Source organism: Mytilus galloprovincialis, chromosome 4, assembly GCF_965363235.1.
Source record: "Mytilus galloprovincialis chromosome 4, xbMytGall1.hap1.1, whole genome shotgun sequence".
NCBI lineage: Eukaryota > Metazoa > Mollusca > Bivalvia > Mytilida > Mytilidae > Mytilus > Mytilus galloprovincialis.
In genome coordinates, this window is record NC_134841.1 from 67,640,248 (window position 1) to 67,664,094 (window position 23,847).

Below are 23,847 nucleotides of genomic sequence, written 5' to 3' on the forward strand. Positions count from 1 at the left end.
CCACCAACCTGACAGTATAAAACAAATCTTTATAGTTCACCACCTAAGAAGTCATTTCAATTGATTATCTCCCCTGAATACATTATACACAAAGTATAAACTACCATTACCTCAAACCTGACAGTATAAAACAAATTTTTATTGTTCACCCATATGCAGTCAAGTGGATTGATTATCTCCCCTTAATACATTATACATGAAGTATATATAACCTGCCTTTACCTCAAACCCGACAGTATAAAACAAATCTTTATAGTTCACCATCTAAGAAGTCATTTCAATTGATTATCTCCCCTTGATACATTATACACAAAGAATAACCTACCATTACCTCAAACCTGACAGTATAAAACAAATCTTTATTGTTCACCCCTATGAAGTCCAGTGGATTGATTATCTCCCCTTAATACATTATACATGAAGTATGTATAACCTGCCGTTACCTCAAACCCGACAGTATCAAACAAATCTTTATAGTTCACCATCTAAGAAGTCATTTCAATTGATTATCTCCCCTTAATACATTATACACAAAGAATAACCTACCATTACCTCAAACCTGACAGTATAAAACAAATCTTTATAGTTCATCATCTAAGAAGTCATTTCAATTGATTATCTCCCCTTAATACATTTAACACAAAGTATAACCTACAATTACCGCAAACATTACAGTATAAAACAAATCTTTATTGTTCACCCCCTATGAAGTCAAGTGGATTGATTATCTCCCCTTAATACATTATACATGAAGTATATATAACCTGCTGTTACCTCAAACCCGACATTATAAAACAAATCTCTATAGTTCACCATCTAAGAAGTCATTTCAATTGATTATCTCCCCTTAATACATTATACACAAAGTATAACCTACCATTACCTCAAACATTACAGTATAAAACCAATCTTTATTGTTCATCCCCTATGAAGTCATTTGGATTGATAATCTCCCCTTTATACATTATACACAAAGAATAACCTACCATTACCTCAAACCTGACAGTATCAAACAAATCTTTATTGTTCACCCCTATAAAGTCATTTTGAATGATTATCTCCCCTTAATACATTATACACAAAGTATATATAACTTACCATTACCACCAACCTGACAGTATAAAACAAATCTTTATAGTTCACCACCTAAGAAGTCATTTCAATTGATTATCTCCCCTGAATACATTATACACAAAGTATAACCTACCACTACCTCAAACCTGACAGTATAAAACAAATCTTTATTGTTCACCCCCTATCAAGTCAAGTGGATTGATTATCTCCCCTTAATACATAATACACAAAGTATATATAACATTCCGTTACCTCAAACCTTACAGTATAAAACAAATCTTTATAGTTCACCATCTAAGAAGTCATTTCAATTGATTATCTCCCCTTAATACATTATACACAAAGTATAACCTACCATTACCTCAAACCTGACAGTATAAAACAAATCTTTATTGTTCACCCCTATGAAGTCATTTTGAATGATTATCTCCCGTTAATGCATTATACACAAAGTATATATAACCTACCATTACCACCAACCTGACAGTATAAAACAAATCTTTATAGTTCACCACCTAAGAAGTCATTTCAATTGATTATCTCCCCTGAATACATTATACACAAAGTATAAACTACCATTACCTCAAACCTGACAGTATAAAACAAATCTTTATTGTTCACCCCTATGCAGTCAAGTGGATTGATTATCTCCCCTTAATACATTATACATGAAGTATATATAACCTGCCTTTACCTCAAACCCGACAGTATCAAACAAATCTTTATAGTTCACCATCTAAGAAGTCATTTCAATTGATTATCTCCCCTTAATACATTATACACAAAGAATGACCTACCATTACCTCAAACCTGACAGTATAAAAGCAATCTTTATTGTTCATCCCCTATGAAGTCATTTGGATTGATAATCTCCCCTTTATACATTATACACAAAGAATAACCTACCATTACCTCAAACCTGACAGTATAAAACAAATCTTTATTGTTCACCCCTATAAAGTCATTTTGAATGATTATCTCCCCTTAATACATTATACACAAAGTATATATAACTTACCATTACCACAAACCTGACAGTATAAAACAAATCTTTATAGTTCACCACCTAAGAAGTCATTTCAATTGATTATCTCCGCTGAATACATTATACACAAAGTATAACCTACCACTACCTCAAACCTGACAGTATAAAACAAATCTTTATTGTTCACCCCCTATGAAGTCAAGTGGATTGATTATCTCCCCTTAATACATAATACACAAAGTATATATAACATTCCGTTACCTCAAACCTTACAGTATAAAACAAATCTTTATAGTTCACCATCTAAGAAGTCATTTCAATTGATTATCTCCCCTTAATACATTATACACAAAGTATAACCTACCATTACCTCAAACCTGACAGTATAAAACAAATCTTTATTGTTCACCCCTATGAAGTCATTTTGAATGATTATCTCCCCTTAATACATTATACACAAAGTATATATAACCTACCATTACCACCAACCTGACAGTATAAAACAAATCTTTATAGTTCACCACCTAAGAAGTCATTTCAATTGATTATCTCCCCTGAATACATTATACACAAAGTATAAACTACCATTACCTCAAACCTGACAGTATAAAACAAATTTTTATTGTTCACCCATATGCAGTCAAGTGGATTGATTATCTCCCCTTAATACATTATACATGAAGTATATATAACCTGCCTTTACCTCAAACCCGACAGTATAAAACAAATCTTTATAGTTCACCATCTAAGAAGTCATTTCAATTGATTATCTCCCCTTAATACATTATACACAAAGAATAACCTACCATTACCTCAAACCTGACAGTATAAAACAAATCTTTATTGTTCACCCCTATGAAGTCCAGTGGATTGATTATCTCCCCTTAATACATTATACATGAAGTATGTATAACCTGCCGTTACCTCAAACCCGACAGTATAAAACAAATCTTTATAGTTCACCATCTAAGAAGTCATTTCAATTGATTATCTCCCCTTAATACATTATACACAAAGAATAACCTACCATTACCTCAAACCTGACAGTATAAAACAAATCTTTATAGTTCATCATCTAAGAAGTCATTTCAATTGATTATCTCCCCTTAATACATTATACACAAAGTATAACCTACAATTACCGCAAACATTACAGTATAAAACAAATCTTTATTGTTCACCCCCTATGAAGTCAAGTGGATTGATTATCTCCCCTTAATACATTATACATGAAGTATATATAACCTGCTGTTACCTCAAACCCGACATTATAAAACAAATCTTTATAGTTCACCATCTAAGAAGTCATTTCAATTGATTATCTCCCCTTAATACATTATACACAAAGAATAACCTACCATTACCTCAAACCTGACAGTATAAAACCAATCTTTATTGTTCATCCCCTATGAAGTCATTTGGATTGATAATCTCCCCTTTATACATTATACACAAAGAATAACCTACCATTACCTCAAACCTGACAGTATAAAACAAATCTTTATTGTTCACCCCTATAAAGTCATTTTGAATGATTATCTCCCCTTAATACATTATACACAAAGTATATATAACTTACCATTACCACAAACCTGACAGTATAAAACAAATCTTTATAGTTCACCACCTAAGAAGTCATTTCAATTGATTATCTCCCCTGAATACATTATACACAAAGTATAACCTACCATTACCTCAAACCTGACAGTATAAAACAAATCTTTATTGTTCACCCCCTATGAAGTCAAGTGGATTGATTATCTCCCCTTAATACATAATACACAAAGTATATATAACATTCCGTTACCTCAAACCTGACAGTATAAAACAAATCTTTATAGTTCACCATCTAAGAAGTCATTTCAATTGATTATCTCCCTTGAATACATTATATACAAAGTATAGCCTACCACTACCTCAAACATTACAGTATAAAACCAATCTTTATTGTTCACCCCCTATGAAGTCAAGTGGATTGATTATCTCCCCTTAATACATTATACACAAAGTATAACCTACCGTTACCTCAAACCTGACAGTATAAAACAAATCTTTCTTGTTCACCCCATATGAAGTCTATTTGGATTGATTATCTTCCCTTAATACATTATACACAAAGTATATACAACCTACCGTTACCTCTAACCTTACAGTATAAAACAAATCTTTTTGTTCACCACCTATGAAGTCATTTGGATTATTTATCTCCCCTAAATACATTATACACAAATTATAACCTACCGTTATCTCAAACCTGACAGTATAAAATATTTTTTTTGTTCACACCATATAAAGTCATTTGGATTGATTATCTCCCATTAATACATTATACACAAAGTATAACCTACCGCTACCTCAAACCTGACAGCATAAAACAAATCTTTACTGTCACCCCTATGAAGTCATTTAGATTGATTATTTCCCCTTAATAATATACATTATACACAAAGTATAACTTTTTGTTACCTCATTCAAACCTGACAGCATAAAATATTTTTTTAGTTCACCCCCTATGAAGTCATTTGAAATTATTATCACCCCTTAATACATTATACACAAAGTATATATAATCTTCCATTAACTCAAACCTGACAGCATAAAACAATCTTTTTGTTCAACCCTATGAAGTCATTTGGATTGATTATCTTCCCTTAATACAAGTACAGTGTATAACCTACAGTTACCTCAAACCTGACAGCATCAAACAATTTTTTTGTTGACCCTTAAAAAGTCATTTGGATTGATTATCTCCCTTTTATACATTATACACAAGGTATATATAACTTATGGCAGTCTGCACCAAAAACTTTTTCAACTACTAGTCCGAAGACCAACATTCTTACATTTTTCTTATTGGGCCAAACAAAGTTTTGCAAAAACTTACTAGTCCAAATGAAATTTTACTAGTCTGGGGCATCGGACTAGTGGCTAACCGTGCAGACTGCTATGATTACCTCAAACCTGACAGTATAAAACAAATCTTTATTTTTCACCACCTATGAAGTCATTTCAATTGATTATCTCCCCTTAATACATTCTACACAAAGTATAACCTACCACTACCTCAAACATTACAGTATAAAACAAATCTTTTTGTTCACCCCTTAAGAAGTCAATTGGATTGATTATTATCTGCCCTTAATACATTATACACAAAGTATAACCTAATGCTACCTAATACCTGACAGTATAAAATTAAAGAAATCTTTATTGTTCACCACCAATGAAAGCATTTCAATTGATTATCTCCCCCTTAATACATTATACACAAAGTATAACCTTGTTAATGCAAACCTGACAGCATAAAACAATTTTTTGGTTCACCCCCTATAAAGTTATTTGGATTAATTATCTCCCCTTAATACATTATAGACAAAGTATAACCTACTATTACCTCAAACCTGACAGTATAAAACAAATCTTTATTGTTCACCCCCTATAAAGTTATTTGGATGAATTATCTCCCCTTAATACATTATATACACAAAGTATAACCTACTGTTACCTCAAACATAACAGTATAAAACAAATCTTTATTGTTCACCCCTATGAAGTCATTTGGATTAATTATCTCCCCTTAATACTGTGACAAGTAACCCCCAGGGCATATATTTTTACAAAGGATGACCTTGAGGTCCCTCCAATGTCTTGCTATCACCTAAATTTCCATCATGCATAAATCTACTTCCTTCTTCCGGTCTCGTTGTAGTCTAGTAAAATATAGGAACTCAAGGAACACAATACCAATATTTCATTTTTAATAATTTTTTGTCTTTGATTATACTGAATTAACGTAACCTGATGCATTGTGTTTCTTTGTTTACATTGAAAATGACATCATAACTTAAATAACATCCCAAGTAAAATCTCTAACAACAGAACTAAAATCAGAAATGTTACGGTATTTCTGTTTCTTTTTTTTTAACAATTAGGCCTTAAAAAAAAATAATCTGTGTTTCGGGTAACATCATTTTGTAAAATAGGGTCGGTAGGTCGGAATTCTTTTTTCTGTTGGACATTTTTTTTTTTTGGACATCATAAACGAAATCCGACAAATTATCATGGTTTTTCCAAGTCCATGAAGTCCGGGTCCGTTATTAGTTACAAATACCAGAAGTCGGCCAATTGCAATGTTTTTGAAGCACCTGTTGTGCAAATTTATTATATTTTTATATTCAGTCAATTAAAGAAGTCAAAATATAAATATTCATCTCTGTACTCTCTGTTCTTCTAGGGATATTGTTTCAAGATAGTGTTATTTTGTTGGACAGTCTGTTCCTCAATTTTGTCTTTATCCTTCAACCCCCTCTCACAATTACTTTTGCTTATACCCCCTATAACATTTGTAAGCCATGAAAACTCAGTCAGCCACTTGTCATTGAAACCAGAAACATGGTGCGTGCTGTTATCACTTGCTAAAACTTTAGCTAGGTTGGGATTAGAAGCAATATTATGACATCTGCTTATACTGACAGTGTAGAGGAAGGTGTATATTCTCCTTTTCATTAGAATTCATTGGGCTGAAAAAAACTTCTACTTCCATCATCTTATTTGCAGAGAACATGTTCATTCAGAATTAATAAAATTGAATATGGTTAAGAGTAGATATTTGGTATACAACTTTTTAAAACAAAAATATGTTAATGAACGGCTGACCAGTTTCCGTAGTTTCACATTACGCTTCCGTGTGTATTACACAGCAAAAAGTGCCACGCATGTTTCACGCATGGTAAAGAAAACGTGTGTAAAACGTATGTTTTTTGTGCGTTTAACGCATGTTTTTTACAACATGTGTATAACAGGCGTGCAAAAACATATTAAATATGCGTTACAAAACGCATGAAATATTTCACATGTGTAAAACATGTGTAAATACAAACTCATGTAAAATACATGTTTTACATGCGTTTTACATGAATTTCAAAATTATATTTTTTTTATGACTGATTTTTTATGTTTGGCTTATTTTCTTTTAGTTTTGTAGTGGAAATTAACAATTTATAAATGAAAGACATGATTGGAACCCCTTCTTTATCCTTGGTTGGGGAAACCCCTTTGAAAAATGGGCTTTTGGCTGGATCCGCCACTGAAGAATGTAATAACTTGAAAGTTTGAAAAATAAATGAAAATTACAAAAACATGTCTGCCTAAAATATTTAATATTTTAATTTCAAAGCATTTTGTTAAGCTTGAATAGACAAAATTTACATATGGTTAAAATGAAATGCTGTAAAGTATGTACATGGATTAGTGTGTTAACTGACTAAATATACATTGTGATATTTGATATGCTGTCATTTATTGTCTTTTCCTTTACTTCCCATCATTGATGTCCTCCAATAGAAGCATGAGAGTATTATCTGACACAAGTTTTGTAAATTCTATATTTGGATTCAGTTTATATTAAAGTTCTATTCGTCACAGTCCTGTTGCTACAAATGACTGGAACTGCTTCCTAGCAGAGTTACTTCTCCTTTTTAATTTGCCCAAGACATTTCCGTGTGACAATTTCTTCTGTAAACATAAAAAAGGTTATTAAGTAAAAAGACATTTGTGATGTTTATATAAGAGATGTTGAATTTCACAAGAACTGAATGTAACTGAAAGTTAAAAGTTCACGAAAAGCAAATATATACTGAACATTCTTATGAAAAAAATGCGCAAAATCAACAAGTTATTATACTTGAAATAAGTAACAAATGCAGTTTTCTAAAGCAGCTTAACTCCTGCAAAAAAGCTAATCTGCAACATTTATTGAACTCATCCATGACTCTGGCTTGCCAAACTAACCTTTGAATTTGATAAAAAATTATAAAAACAAACATGAAGTTGAACAATAGGATTGAGATTGACAATGCAATTTTCATTATACTTTCCCTTTTAAAGGGGAACTATTAATTCCTGTAAAAATAGTTTCTTAGCACTTAATTTTTAAACTAGAAAAAGTCAAACACCTTCCTTTTTCCAATGCATAATTGACCAAAGCTGATTATTTAACTGGTCTTAGCAAAGGTGGATTTAGAGTGGGGCCAGGTAAAAATTTGATTGATTATATAGGGAATCACTAAAGCATGACCGGAGCGGGCACCCTCTTAGGCAGTCAGTGGCCCCCTACTTATGAACAAATTTCTAAAATTTCTAAAATCCTACAACTCACATAGGCTTGAGAGAGCTCACAATGCTATTTTCCATATCATTTATATTTCCAAGTGGCAACATGTGTACAAACTACTATTATTTAACTTCACCAAAACATTGTATGGGAAAGAGAATGTGCAAACATGAAAAAAACTGGATAAAATGAAAACTTGTTGCATTTACTTTATCCCTGCAATGTGTTGTTTTGCAAGACAAAATTTTAAAAAGATGAAAAAGTACTAACCTAACTAGATATGCAAATGCAGTGAAAAATTTGCGGCTAGCATATAGACATAATAAAGGACAGATTTTTTCTGTAAAATTCCTGTTGCATATATTCATACCTTCTTCAGATGAAGGATAATTTATAGCATGGCACATTTGGTATTAACTTTGTTGGATTCAGTAAGCAAAATATTTACCACTTGATATCTCTTCAGATTTATTGTTTGTTGGGATGCTGTCCCACTAAAATATACTTTACACATTCTTTTATTCAAAAACAGATTAACTATTAAACAAAAGTTATTGCAGAATAAAACTTCTTACCTGAAGAGTCCATTTTTTCTCCAGTGTCGATTACAAGTACATTTCCTTTTCTTTTCTTTGGTCACGTTTTTTAAACAGCGTCTACTGTCCCAAAAGTTTTTTGTTATTGCATGTATTGACTTGCTTGGAAACTTTAATAAAAAATATATCAGTTATAGATAATTAAACATGTTAAACAAAAATTGTAAAACGAATTTCTCTGATAATTAGCTTTTAATGAGCTTTCAACTGAAAGTACTATTAAGTTTTGATTGTTTGTCTTCGTGTTAGATTTTTTTAGCTTTGTACCAATTCAATGAATCAAAACAATTTCTAACCGATTTCACCACTTTGTTCCTCTTTTGTGCTGTTTACACAACAGTCCCAACATTCTATTTATGCCTGTTCCAAGTCCGGATGAAATTTAGTTGTTGTGTGATGCAGTCTGCCATATTTGATTTATTTTGGCAAATCATTTTACATTTTGTCATGTCAAGCCTTGATGGCCTGTTATACATTTTTTGTACCTGACAGTATGAGCTTTGTTCATTGTTGAAGGTATTAAGGTGTCCTATATAGATGCTTAAATCCAGTTCATATGGACATTATTAGATAGTAATCTCATAGGCAATCATACTACATTGATCTCCTTATTTTCAATATTATTATTCAAAATTGTATTATTTTTAACACATGTATAATTAGTCATAAGGAATATAACTCAAGTTACAATCTAATGTAGCTTAGTTGATAAAGCTGCCAGTGTAGTGTGCATTCCAACACAAAATTGTATATATATCTTATATTTATTTAACACTGTGTCTGAATTCTAGTCATTTTGCCATGTTTGGAAACCTGGTCAAATGGGCACCTAAGCCACCTTTGATAGTTAATATGGCATAACAAGTCAAATCTGTCCCTTGTTAATTTGGGTAACCCGCAGTAGTTAAGTCCATACCCAAAATTAATATTATGTTTTGCAAGTGAACTGTTGAAGACTCCCATAACAGTGGCGGATCCAGAACGTTTCCTAAGGGGGGGCCCGCTGACTGACCTAAGGGGGGGCCCGGTCCAGTCATGCTGCAATGATTCCCTATATAATCAACCAAATTTTTCCCACGAAAAGGGGGGGCCCCGTCCCCTCCTTGGATCCGCCTATGCATAATTGTTTTATAAACTATCTAATATAATTGAACTGATACTTAAACCTCCTTTGAAAAAGGAACCATATTTTCACATGTAGAATCTAGGTGCTCTATTTATATACAGTGCTGTTTCTCCATCTACCATTGGACATTTAACTAAATTTACATGATCAGCTTGTGTGCTCTCTGTATAAACAATCAATGGAGCCACAATAGATCTGTTAATTCCTACTGGAACCTATATTTATTATAATGAACTTTTATTTCATGACAACTGCATGCACAATACTAGCAAACAATAGTATTTATTGTTTTCAAGTATACAGGTAAAGCATAGGCGGATCCAGGGGGTGGGGCTGGGGGGCCCGGCCTCCCCCTTTTGTGTGAAAAATTTGGTTGATTATATAGGGAATTCATTGGAGCATGACTGGAGCGGGCCCCCGTTAGGTCAGTCAGCCCCCCCCCCCCCCCCCCCCCCCCAGGAAAAGTTAAGGATCCGCCACTGAAAAGATCAGGAAAGGCAGATTATCAACAAAAAAAATCAATGATAAAATTTAAGTGTTTTCTCTTCTTTTTATCCTTTATATGGATACACTTCAGTAGAGAAGAGAACCAATAATTACTTTCAAATTAAAGATGAAAACCGTTTTTAATATCAGGTGACAGTTAAAAAATCAATTGCAGAAATGTCCTGAAAAAAGGTGCCGATTTGACTTTAATAAGGTGACGAATTAATTACCAGGTGCCCGTGTGTTTTGTGTCCAGTAAAATTATCTAGAAACATGAGAAATGACAGAGTTTTTTTCATGTTAATTAATTCACCGTATCGATATACTTACACTGAGTGAGTCTTTGCAAAATTGTTCATTCTGTTAGGTACATAGTGGCAAGTGATAGTCATACCGTATTTTATTTATAAGTTGTACAAAAATAACCGCGGGAAATACCATTACACTGGCATGGAGACTCAGAGGAAAAATTACGGAATCCACATTCATATATTTTTTTTAAGGTCCAATCGGTTACATACAATTATTAATCATGTTTACTTGTTTTTATTACTTATAAATCTACGCATGGATTTCAATCATTTAATGCCGTTTAAATGGAATTTTTAATGCTTCGCCTTTGGTTTAATATTAGCCCGTACGGTTCACCCGGAAACGAGCGTTCAGACAGACGACACTGATATTGACATGATTCGTGAAGCAAAACGCAAATTTTATGGAAGATATGAGATGCAGCTAGGACAATGTAGGATATCTTCAATCTAGGACACTAAAGACAAGATGGGTAAGAATTCAACTTTAATATTTTATTCAATTAACATTTCACGAAGGATTTTTATATGCCATTTCCAAAACTGATTTATTTATCCACAGGCACAGCCTCAGGAGTTTGAAATCCTATCAATAACGGGGTAAACATATACCAAACTTGAATATCACAGTAGAGCTTCACTCGAATCAATCTTCTGTGATTTATCCAGTTTGAGTAAATTATAAAGACATGCACGAACTTAAGTTAAGACAGTAAAGTAGAACCTGATAACTATGCATTTTTTGGTAGCGAGTGAAACCGGAGTGAAGTTAACACTGGCTTCGTAATATTCCTGTTGTCTTCCCAAGTTCTGAGATAAACTATCAAAGCACGTAAACAATAAGATGTTTATTTAAAAGACATATATATATGGTTGAATATAAGTTATATACAATACCATAAATATACAGTGGGGCTGCCGCTAGCTAGTCTACTTGTTAATGTTATTGTAACTAACACCTGAACCCAATGAGTGACATCATACTTATAGTTCCTAGCTAGGGACAAAGAGTCCAATAGGGTTTGGAAGTCTGGCAAGATCAAAGTCTTGACAAGAATAATAACATGGCAGGTGGCGGTCTCGGGAGAAAGAGTTACGAAACTATAAGTAATACATTTTGTACTAAGTAGTAATAATACATTACACCTGACTAGAGGACTGTGAAAACAAGTGACCTGGCATAAAATGAATATCCTGGTCTGGTTTCTCAATCTGGGGTGACTGGTAAGAACACATTCATAAATCATGGGCATCTTATTTAAGAATGTCATCAAATTAAAATTTTCAGAGAATTGGATTATAAAATTACAGAACCAGGTGCTCTGCAGGGAGCAGCTTTCTACGACCCGCTGAGGGTGAACCATGAATAGTTGGGGCTAGTATCATGAGTATTGACACAACATTCAAGCTTGATACAGCTCTGAATTTGGATTCTGATCAAATTTTTGACATACATGTAATATGAGCTTCTGACACTAAGCAAATGTCAAGATCTTACAAATCTATTGCGCAATATTGTGCAGTTAAAAATTTCTTCTTTAAACTTTTTAAAAATTTGGAATTCAAGAAATTCAATGACATTTTGTCATTTTTTTTATTAAATCGCTTGTGACAGTAAAAGCTCGTCTGGCCTACTAAACAAGCCCCTGTGAACCACTAAAAAACAATAAATTAAGCAGCTTTGACTCCATAATAATTACATTAGATGTATGTTTCATTATAATACGTTATTCTGATTGGCTAACTAGCAATCTCGTGATATTCCTTAATCAATTGCATTACACAATGCAACTTTTCATTCATGATGACACGAGGCCCCACAATAAAGTGCACAGGTAAATGAAATAAAAACTTGATAAAAGGCGTCTTTTCATGATCCTATAGGTAAAAATGTAATTATAAGTATTGAATGCTTTTTTTGTAACTTTATAGGGTTGTAAAAGCGTTGACCGTGCGCACATTTTTAGTATGAAGCGCTTCCGCGCTTTCATACAAAATGTACTTCGGTCAACGCTTTTACACCCCAATAAATTTACAAAAAAGAGCATTCAATTCTTAAATAAATGAGATGCTCAAGCGCAGCCAATCTTATCTGCTTAAATGTTTTGTAAAGATATTTAACAATGTATTAACAACAGGAAAATTTCCTGAAATATGGGCTAAAGCAGAGCTCCAGATAAGCTGCGTATTTGCGTGATCACGCAATACAAATAATAAAAAACCCAATGCAATTGCCCATTGCAGGGTTCAATAACCCAATTATTTCAAAGGAAAACCCAATTATATGCCCAAACCATGAGTTCTCAACCCTTTAATTGGCTACTGTTTGCGTTATTTACCCTTATCTGTTTACAGTCGTCGGGTAAATCTATGTTTATAATTTTTATAATTGGAAATTTCCTTTCGTTCTAAAAATAGATCCCAGCATCAAGTAGCTGAAATAGGTCCTTGTTGGAGTTTTCCGTTGCTCAATAGGTACACGTGTTTTTGAAAACATTTCGGTCTTCTCTGCGTTTATCCAATTAGCGTGTGTCATTTAGTCATATTTATTTGCATTGCTCGAGATTTATCATAACATACATTGAATTAAAACGAAAGTGAATGTCCGGTAAAAATATTAAATAGAAGCATGTTTTCTGCTTCTTTTGAAAGTTATGATAACAAGACTCAGCCAGTGTTTTAGGAAGCGTCCATCGAAAGCACGGGCGTGTGTGCGTACCTTCTAACGAGAACATTGCTAATAAACACGGGGTTTCGTCAAAAACGAAATCAGTTGGAAAAAGTGAAAGGCCAAATCAATTATGACATGATAAAGCATGAGAAACCAAAAGTTCTAATAAAAGACAACTAAACCCAGATTTATATAAATTGAATAAACAAAAATCATTCAAGTATAATTAGAGTTTATGTTATTTTTTTTTTTCATTTTACGGTTAAAATTTTTAATGAATACACACACAGGCACTGGTCTCAGAATTTATTATATAAAGGTGTAAGACGAGTGCCTGTGAATACACATATCCGTTTTTGTGAGAAATTACAAAACTAGCAGAAGGTTTGGAACGGGACACAAATTAAACCTACAATTGCTCCTCAGTGAATAAACCAAATAAAACAGCTAGCAAATAACCCTTACCATAACCCTAAACCAAATAAAACAGCTAAACAGAGAAAGAAACATATTTAAGATGGAAAAAAAATCTGGGGTTGATATTGCCTAAATATTCAATATTGTTTTGATGAAAAAACCCAATACATTCAGGAGCTTGGTGGTGAAAAACCCAATTTGATATTAACATGAGGGGTGAATTGGAATTGATAATGCAATTAAAAAACTTTATCACCCAATTATATAAGAAAATGGTGGGTAAAAAACCCAATTTGTGAATTCTTATCTGGAGCTCTGCTAAAGGATTTATTGTCCCATTACATAAAACTGATCTAAAGATTACCCATCAAATTTTAAGAAGCATCACGATAGGAAGTTGTATTTTTATAGGACGACTGCAAGTTCTGGTGGATGGTGACCGGTCTTAGAAAAATATCATAACATATACATGATATACATGTATACCGGTATGATAGAAAAAAAAATTTCTCGGATAAGTAACTGTGTGGATGATGAATAAATGACAGGGATTTTAACCTCACTGCAATATATAATATTGTAGCACTTGATAGAATCACTTTTTAAACAACCGCAAAAATTAAAAAAAATTTTGGTCTTATATTGGTGTATCACGTTGACGTCGTCGTCGTCTGAATATTTTAGTTTTTCGCACTCTAACTTTAGTAAAAGTGAATGGAAATCTATGAAATTTTAACACAAGGTTTATGACCACAAAAGGTAGGTTTGGATTGATTTTGGGAGTTTTGGTCCCAAAATTTTAGGAATTAGGGGCCAAAAAGGGCCCAAATAAGCATTTTCTTGGTTTTCGCACTATAACTTTAGTTTAAGTAAATAGAAATCTATGAAATTTTGACACAAGGTTTATGACTACAAAAGGAAGGTTGGGATTGATTTTGGGAGTTTTGGTTCCAACAATTTAGGAAGTAGGGGCCAAAAAGGGGCCTAAAAAAGCATTTTTCTTGGTTTTCGCACCATAACTTTAGTATAAGCAAATAGAAATCTATGAAATTTAAACACAAGGTTTATGACCATAAAAGGAAGGTTGGGATTGATTTTGGGAGTTTTTGTCCCTACAGTTTAGGAATAAGGGGCCCAAAGGGTCCAAATTTAAACTTTGTTTGATTTCATCAAAAGTTGAATAATTTGGGTTCTTTGATATGCCGAATCTAACTGTGTATGTAGATTCTTAACCTTTGGTCCCGTTTTTAAATTGGTCTACATTAAAGTCCAAAGGGTTCAAAATTAAACTATTAAAGTTTGATTTTAACAAAAATTAAATTCTTTGGCTTCTTTGATATGCTGATTCTAAATATAACATGTACTTAGATTTTTTATTATGGGCCCAGTTTTCAAGTTGGTCCAAATCAGGATCCAAAATTATTATATTAATTAAGTATTGTGCAATAGCAAGAAATTTTCAATTGCACAGTATTCAGCAATAGCAAGAAATCTTAAAATGCACAGTATTGTGCAATAGCAAGAAATTTTCAATTGCACAGTATTGCGCAATAGCAAGAAATCTTCAATTGCACAGTATTGTGCAATAGCAAGTATTTTCAATTGCACAGTATTGCGCAATAGCAAGAAATATCTAATTGCGCAATAGCAAGACATTTTCAATTGGAGTTATCTTTCTCTGTCCAGAATAGTAGTTGAATCAACTTAAATCATTGTTTTATACAATATACAATGTATATTCACTTTAACTACCAACTGATAAATTAAAACAATCTTTACCATTCAGTGATAACAAGCACTTTTTTTACATTTTAATATTTTATGATGTATTTAAATGAGTAGTTATTGTTGCAACCTCCATTAGAAATTTGAATTGAGATCAGTTTTGGAATAAGGGAAAGGGGGATGTGAAAAAAAAATGGGGGGGGGGGGGGTCAATTTTTCTCATTTCAGATTTCATAAATAAAAAGAAAATTTCTTCAAACATTTTTTTGAGAGGATTTATATTCGACAGCATAGTGAATTGTTAAAGGCAAAACAAAAATTTTAAGTTCATTAGACCACATTCATTCTGTGTCAGAAACCTATGCTGTGTCAACTATTCAATCACAATCCAAATTTAGAGCTGAATCCAGTTTGAATGTTGTGTCCATACTTGCCCAAACGTTCAGGGTTCAACCTCTGCGGTCTTATAAAGCTGCGCCCTGCGGAGCATCTGGTTATCATTATACTATGGTTTGTTTTAATACAAAAATGTATATAAAATATTAATACAACTGTTCAAAATATAGCATATTCCATCAACCAATATAGTGAGTTCAGTATAATATACACTTCTTAGTTTTATTATTTGATTGACATGAATTGTTTATACTGATATCTGAAATATTTGCCACTGAGACATTATGCAGACTGCCTTATGTAGGCATTAAAAATTTAAGGGACTGTTGGTCCATCTTTCAGTATTACATTGGATGATGATTCAATTTTTGTTTCCTTGTGTTAACTTTAGTTTGCAATTGCCTCATGCAAAGGATTAGGTCCAGTAAGACCCCTTTTTCGGCCCCAAAATATAGCAGTTTTACAAAATTGTTTAAATGTAAACTTCTAGTTATTCATCGGAAAGTAGATTGCTACTGCTACATAAATGTGGGCTGTTTTCAACAATACAACACACATATATCGGGTACTAGCATCATTAAGTCATGCTAAATTACTGAAATCTTCACAATTTTAGAATTTTAGTTAAATTTTAGACGTTTTTTTGTCTTAAATGAAAGTGGCCGCATTAGTGTCCATTCTTAAAAATATTGAAGAGTAAGTTGTATTTGATGATAACACATAACATATATAAAGATTGAGGATGAACACGAATGCAGCCATTTCAATTAATATTTTATAGTGTGTCTTTCTATGTTTTGATGTTCTCATTCTCTCAATTCTCATTGGATGGTTTTACTCTAGTAGTAATTTTTTGGGCCCTTTATAGCTTGCTGTGCATTGTGAGCCAAAGCTCTATGTTGAAGACTGTACTTTGACCTTTAATGGTTTACTTTTACATGTTTTATAAATTGTGACTTGGATGAAGAGTTGTCTCATTGGCACTCATACCACATCTTCTTATATCTATCATCTTCATTTTGGCTTTCACATGAACACTGACTGTGTCTGTAATTGTAAAGTAATATAAAAATAGTTTCTGTAAAATTTTTATGAAATGGATTTCTTTTTATCCTATAGGCTAGTTATCAAATTTGACCTCCCCTATGTCAGGAAGGTACATGTACATGGATGTTTAAAAAATTCCACAAATGGTGAAGAAAATGGCAAGGGAAGACGCCTAGTAAATGTTTCAAGTACAATTCAGCAATGGTAAGTATATTTTTTGTATGGTGCAAGATTTTTTTGCTGTGTTGAAAACAATTCGTGGCCTTCCGTTGTTTTTTGCTCTTTGTCAGACTTACTGTATTGAATATATGTACTTAACTTTGTAAGACAACTTGCTTTCAATACATTATTTATGCTGAAACTTTATTACTATATATTAAGGTAACTTTGCTGTTACAGTCTTTGCCAAACTGAAATTTGAACTTTTCTACTATACATTCAACTAAAACATCTTGAAAGTTCTTTCTGTCTGAATTGCTTTTTGTCTGAGACTTGTTGGTGAGACAGAGTTTGGGATTCACTGCTGTTACAAATAGTAAGCAGAATTTATTAAAAAAGATATATTGCAATAGAGAAACAACTGATAACTTATAAGGGGTATACTATACATGGTATATATCAATGACAATGAATCAACATTAGTAAATACACAACAAAAAAAAAGAAACACATACAATTGCAAGATGGCCCCTATATGGTTTTTTGAACCTCATGGAAAATTGACCATCAGGTCAAAATACAGCTATGGCAATTTAACCCCCTTGTATGGAAAATTGAACATTGGGGTAAAATATAGATTTTGACTTACAAAAAATGTATATATCTGAAATCAAAGCATTTAGAGCAAATCTGACATGGGGTAAAATTGTTTAATCAAATATTATGAAACTTACACACCTTGATAATATCCACTAAATGCAGATCAAGTACAAATTTGGGTAGGTCACTTTTACTGTTCTAGAGTTATTTCCCTTATTATAACAGTATTCCTATGCAAGAGGGGGCATCATCTGTGTCCCATGGAGATAAAAAAACAAAATTATGAAAATGGACAAATCTGACATTTTGATTAACCAAATATTTATAGTGAATCTAGTGTTTTATTTAGAGATGTCTAAAAGGATGGAACATGATGATCCGGCATGTATTACAGCTGATTTCCTTATGCTTGCAAAGTAAAACTTTGGTTGGCTTGCTTGCTTTGTTTGTATAATTGTTTATACAAGCTTTGTGAATAAGATTGACATCTTTAAACAATATATATATATATATAGACATAGTTAAACCTGTATATATATTATATTTGAATTCAATTGGGTGTTATCCTAATATGATTGTACAATATACAAACAAAGCAAGCAAGCTAACCAAAGTTTTGCTCTACATGCATTAGGAAATTAACTGTAACCCTCAGGGCCACATTTAAAAGAATGTCTGTTTCCCCTCCCCCGGGTCTACCCTTTGTAAACAGACCAGGAAGGCAGGTTCTTTTTTTTTTTTTTTTTTTTTTTAACTGGATGCGATTGTCATAGCATGGTCACATTAATGGTTTGACTTGTCCAGTCCAGGCCACTTATCAGTTGTTTGTGCTCAATTTGAGTGTATTTATTTAGATTATCAATCCTTCTGCTTTCAAGCACTTTCCAAAAATGGAAACAAATTATTTTCAGGAAAAAAATAATTTCGATTTTTTTGTGGAAAATAATTTTTAGACCCGGGGGCTTATTTTTGACCCGGGTGGGGGAGGGGAAACAAACATATTTTTAATTTTGGCCCTGCACTGTCATTGAGAGTGAATTGAAACTATTTGTACCTTTACCATGTTCATAATCAGTACAAAATGACATCTAATAAAGAATTTATTCAAAACATAATTTTATTTCATTTATGTTACAGGAGTTTCTGGAAAGCCAAGCAAAACCAAAGGATATTTTCATAGAAAGGACTTCTGTAGGCAAAAAAAGTAGGTATGTGTATAAATATATATTTATATTTATGTAATATTTGGAGAGAGATTTAAAAAAATTAAATGTTTTAATCCTTGCTCTTCCAAACACATTGCAGTTGTTAAAGTTTCATTGGTTACCTATAAATAAATGAATAAAAAGTTTCAACTTAATTCTTATGGTTATAACGCTTTAAAAACTGCTCGATTTTGTAAGTAAAAAGATCAGTTGTGGTTACATTTTGTATTGCAAGATTGTTTTTATTACAAATATTAATTGCTTCCAATTTTTAGCTACATATATTAAAGTTTAATATAAAAATATGTAGATGTGGTATGATTGCCAATGAGTCATTACTCTCCACCAGAGACCATTGAAGAAGAATTTAAAAATTAGCAAAACTCATGCCAAATGTAAAACCAAAAATCATGTGTCTAAGACTTAGATATCAATCAGTAAACATCTAATTGATTTAGAGAATAGACTGCCATTAATCATAGGATAAGGACATGATCTTGTACAATGCCAAAATATAGGTATCAACAGTTTGTAAAACTGGTCATATGTGTATAACAATAATGTTTAGTTTGGTTTTAATTTACTGATAACAAAATCAATATTTATATTTATAAAATACTTTCCAGTTTTATTCAAATATGTTGTTATATCAAAAGGAGACAAACATAAAAAAGTAGATGTGGTATTATTGCCAATTAGATAACTCTCCACAAGAGACCAAAATGAGACAGAAAAGCATGTTTAAAAGTCACTGAGGATATTTCATTATTTTTAAAACTAACAACTTGCAGTATATGGGAATAAATCAAATTAAGTTTTTAAATGTATGAATGTAATTTTTTTTTCCAGATGAAGACAACTTCAAGAAGAGTGACATTTAGAAGATAGAACATTCTATTGATATTGTTATTATGTCAACAACAAAAAAACATGAAAAGTTGTGTAACGTTTTGAGATTGCTGTATAAAATAAAAGTAGAGTGAAATCAAATTTTTGGAAGTTTTTTGAAAAATTTATGTTCTGCAACAAATTGACAACAGAGAAAAAAAATATGAATGAAATTCTTTAAAGTGGATTTATTGAATTTTTCATTTAACATGTTTAAAAAAATAATACAATCTCAGATTTCTCAAGACATTGGTTATTATCAAACGGGCAAGGGACACAACTTCAAAATTGTATTTAAATTGATGCTAGAGGAAACATCTTATACACTTTTGGGGTTTTCCTTTTCATATTACATGCATAAGTCAACAAATGTGTAAGTAACATTTTAACAAAAATTGTCAAATACATGTACAACATTCCACAAAATCCATTTAAGACAATTTTGACCTCTTTTTAAAAGAGTTGTGGTATTACTGCCAATGAAACTACAGAGACAAAAGATTGTCGGTTTATATTCCATGAAATATTTCATATCATGGTCTTTTCAATCATCTTAGTGTCAAATGTACCTGATCAAGGTTTTAGAAACATGAAAATCATGTTACAGATATTTCTTTTGTTCATTGGTGTATTCAAACAGGAAAATTTTAAAGACTGATGAAAAGTGAAGTCTGGTCTGCAATATATGATTCTGATGTTGCTTGTCAAACATGTCAAAAGGAGATTTGTGGTCAAAATAACATGAAGAGATGTATGATTGCCAATTGGACAACTATCCAACAGAGTCCAAATTAAACTGATTAAAGCAATCCAGGGAACAGCCTTCAAAAGTAAACATAAGTCGTCTTGGTTGTGTGGAACATATGGAATGTGAACTAGTAAACTTGACAAAGGTTTTATGGATGATTTGGAATAATATCTTATAATTTGTTTGAAATATGCATTATACGCATGTTTGTTACACACATGCTATACGCATCATTTAAAACGCATATTATACACATGTTTCTTACAACACATGTTTAACGCATGATTTTGAAACATGCGTTTTACATCACATATATTTTTCATGTGTAAAACGCACGAATAACGCATGTTTTGAACATGCGTTTTACATAACATGTATTTTTCATGCGTAAAACGCATGAATAATGCATGTTTAAAACATGTGTTTTACATAACATGTATTTTTCATGCGTAAAACGCATGAATAACGCATGTTTAAAACATGCGTTTTACATGCGTGGTAGGAAAAAGACGTTTCCCATGCGTTACCAAACATATGTTTTACATATGTAAAACATGTGTAAAACATGCGTGGCACTTTTCCCTGTGTATCGTTAAAACCTATCTCTGGCAGGTAGATATAAACGAAACTTTACAAGACCATTGAAATTAACAACTAGTGACATTATATAGAAGCTGCATCAATTCCGTACCCGCAACCGTATCATTAATATAATATATAAAAACAAACCAGTGTATTCTCTTGGACTATTATTATATTAGTATAATAGTCCAAGGTATACTGCTTTGTACAAATGTATCACTACAATATGATAGTTATTACCGTGAGGTTGAATTTCCTGTCATTTATTCATCATCCAAGCACGAACTTGTATCAGAAAAAAATATCTCTGTAGATTAACCTGTTAACCTCAGTTTCAGGTATAGAGATGTGATCTGTTTCTGTGACATGTGCTTTTGACCATCCACAAGAACCTGCGGTCATCTGAGGTTCAGTACTTTGATTTTCTATTTTTATTATGCTGTAAATATGTTTTTTCCTTGTTATAGATAAGATATATTTTTAAAATTGTTGATAATGTTATTTATTCTATATGAGTGCTAAGTTCCTATGATAAAAGGACTTTACTGTTTGTTTATTGTTATAGAAGTGATATTTTCATAAATTATTCCAAGTCAGCAATGTTTTCATTTTTTGCATATAAAACATCAAGATTTTGTTGAAATTACTTTCCATATTTTTATGTTTATCTAGTCATTGCAAATGCTTTAATAATTGTGTTTGTTTATTAACTTGTACCAACAAATGGGTAGAAAATGAGGAATATTGTGATATTCAGATTTTTGAGACTATTTTGAAAAAGTTCCCGCACTTTTTCATCTGAAACTTTTTCGGGATCACTTTAGACATACTTTCTGTCAGTTTTGGACAATGACAGCCAAACTTACTTATTTATATACACTCTTTTCTAAATTCGAGTTCTCGAATTTACTTTTCCCCACTGAAGGTTATGCATTTTGTTTAAACTTCTCGATCTTCGTGTCTGACAGCATGTATCGCCATTACTTCAGATGAAAGGCTAACGATTTCATTGGTTGATTAAAATAATAAAGTATTTTACCTTAATTTTTGTGGAAACTGTTATACAAATGTTTTATTTTACGATTAATGTTAGAAAATATGAAAGTTTATATTTTAATAATTTTGTATTCTTTGTCGTTTCAACTTGATAAAGAATGGAGCTTTTTGATTGGCTATCAGTGCAAGATGAGGGGTTACACTAATGACTGGACCGAATGACAGGACCGAATGACAGGACCAAATGAAAAATGCTAATAACTTTTTCATTTCTCAAAGGATTGATCTCAAATTTGAAATATAATAAGATTTCATCATTTGACAAATAGATTTAAGAAAAAAAAAAGAAAAAAATTTGTAAGAAACTTTAGAAAACGTGACATGACCAACTCTGATAATGACAGGACCAACATCGAGAATGACAGGACCAAATAAAAATGCTGATAACTTTTTTATTTTTCAAAGGAATTATCTCAGATTTGAAATATAAAATGATATGTCATATTTTGAAACATTTATGTTATAAAAAATATAGATTTATTTTCAAAAACTTTCGAAAACGTGACATGACCATCGCTGACTGACATGACCAACCTCGACAATGACAGGACCAGATGAAATTGCTAATTTCTCTTTTATTTCTCAAAATATTTTTCTGAAATTTGAAATATAATAAGATTTTATCATTTGACAAATAGATTTAAGAAAAAAATAAAAGAAAATATGTAAGAAACTTTAGAAAAAGTGACATGACCAACTCTGATAATGACAGGACCAACTTCGACAATGACAGGACCAAATAAAAATGCTAATAACTTTTTTATTTTTCAAAAGAATTATCTCAGATTTGAAACATAAAATGATAAGTCACATTTTGAAACATTTATGTTATAAAAAATATAGATTTATTTTCAAAAACTTTCAAAAACGTGACATGACCATCGCTGACTGACATGACCAACCTAGACAATGACAGGACCAGGTGAAATTGCTATAGATACTCTTTTATTTCTCAGAATATTTCTCTGAAATTTAAAATATGTGAAGGTTATACCATTTTATATATACCGGTAAAAATAAGAAAAAGGTATAAAAAGCTTGCTGAAATGTGACCTGGTTAACGTTGTCAATTCAATGACAGGACAATCCTCGACAATTAATGTCAGGACCAAATAAAAATGATAATTATTCATAACATTTGTTAGAATAATCCTCTCAAATTTGAAATAATGACAATTTAGACCATTTCGCACATCATATAAGAAAAATATAGAAAAAAAACGTATTGAAAGCTTGCGGTTTTGTGACCTGACCAACATCGACTATATGATCTGGCCGATGAAAAATCATAATTTCTTTTTTATTTTACTGAAATTGTTCAACTCTGATCCATAATAAGTAAGATATGCAAGGGTCGGGCATACTTCAAGAAATGTTTATTTGTTTATTATGAGGGGGAAAACTATCAAGATATACCCTGCATATACTCAAGCATACATGGAAATAATTATTTACTGTTCTGAAAATATTAATAAAACAACGACATGAACTATTATGTGATTTTAATTACTGTCATCACAATCTTTATTGGATTTATCAACTTATTTATGGCTTATGTCACACCTTTTGTTTGTTACCTTATAATTGTTTTCAGATGTGTCAGATTATGACCGGTAATTAATATACAAAATATTCTGAATGAATGAATGAATGATCTTTATTC

General features: G+C 31.8%; 3 long non-coding RNA genes across 6 annotated transcripts in view; 1 reads left to right on the forward strand and 2 right to left on the reverse strand.

Annotated features, from left to right (window-relative positions):
- Positions 1–22,112, reverse strand: part of LOC143072787 (uncharacterized) — a 63,714-nt gene extending 41,602 nt beyond the window's left edge. Inside the window, exon 1 of one of the 2 annotated variants that reach the window (XR_012977307.1) lies at positions 21,995–22,112. This is a non-coding gene — a long non-coding RNA (uncharacterized LOC143072787). Of the gene's footprint in view, positions 1–21,368; positions 21,693–21,994 lie in introns of those variants that run through there. The other variant, XR_012977309.1, reaches the window with a different exon arrangement.
- Positions 6,945–10,865, reverse strand: LOC143072786 (uncharacterized). The gene is made up of 3 exons (XR_012977306.1): positions 10,710–10,865; positions 8,747–8,877; positions 6,945–7,573 (listed from the first exon to the last, which is right to left on the reverse strand). It is a non-coding gene; the product is annotated as an uncharacterized LOC143072786 (long non-coding RNA).
- Positions 11,029–19,900, forward strand: LOC143072785 (uncharacterized). 3 transcript variants are annotated; one of them, XR_012977303.1, is made up of 4 exons: positions 11,029–11,163; positions 17,019–17,150; positions 18,843–18,913; positions 19,760–19,900. It is a non-coding gene; the product is annotated as an uncharacterized LOC143072785 (long non-coding RNA). The 3 variants fall into 3 exon arrangements; XR_012977304.1 differs by having other exon boundaries at positions 18,843–18,909; XR_012977305.1 differs by lacking the exon at positions 11,029–11,163 and adding an exon at positions 11,893–11,914.
- Positions 22,113–23,847: the final 1,735 nt, after the last annotated feature.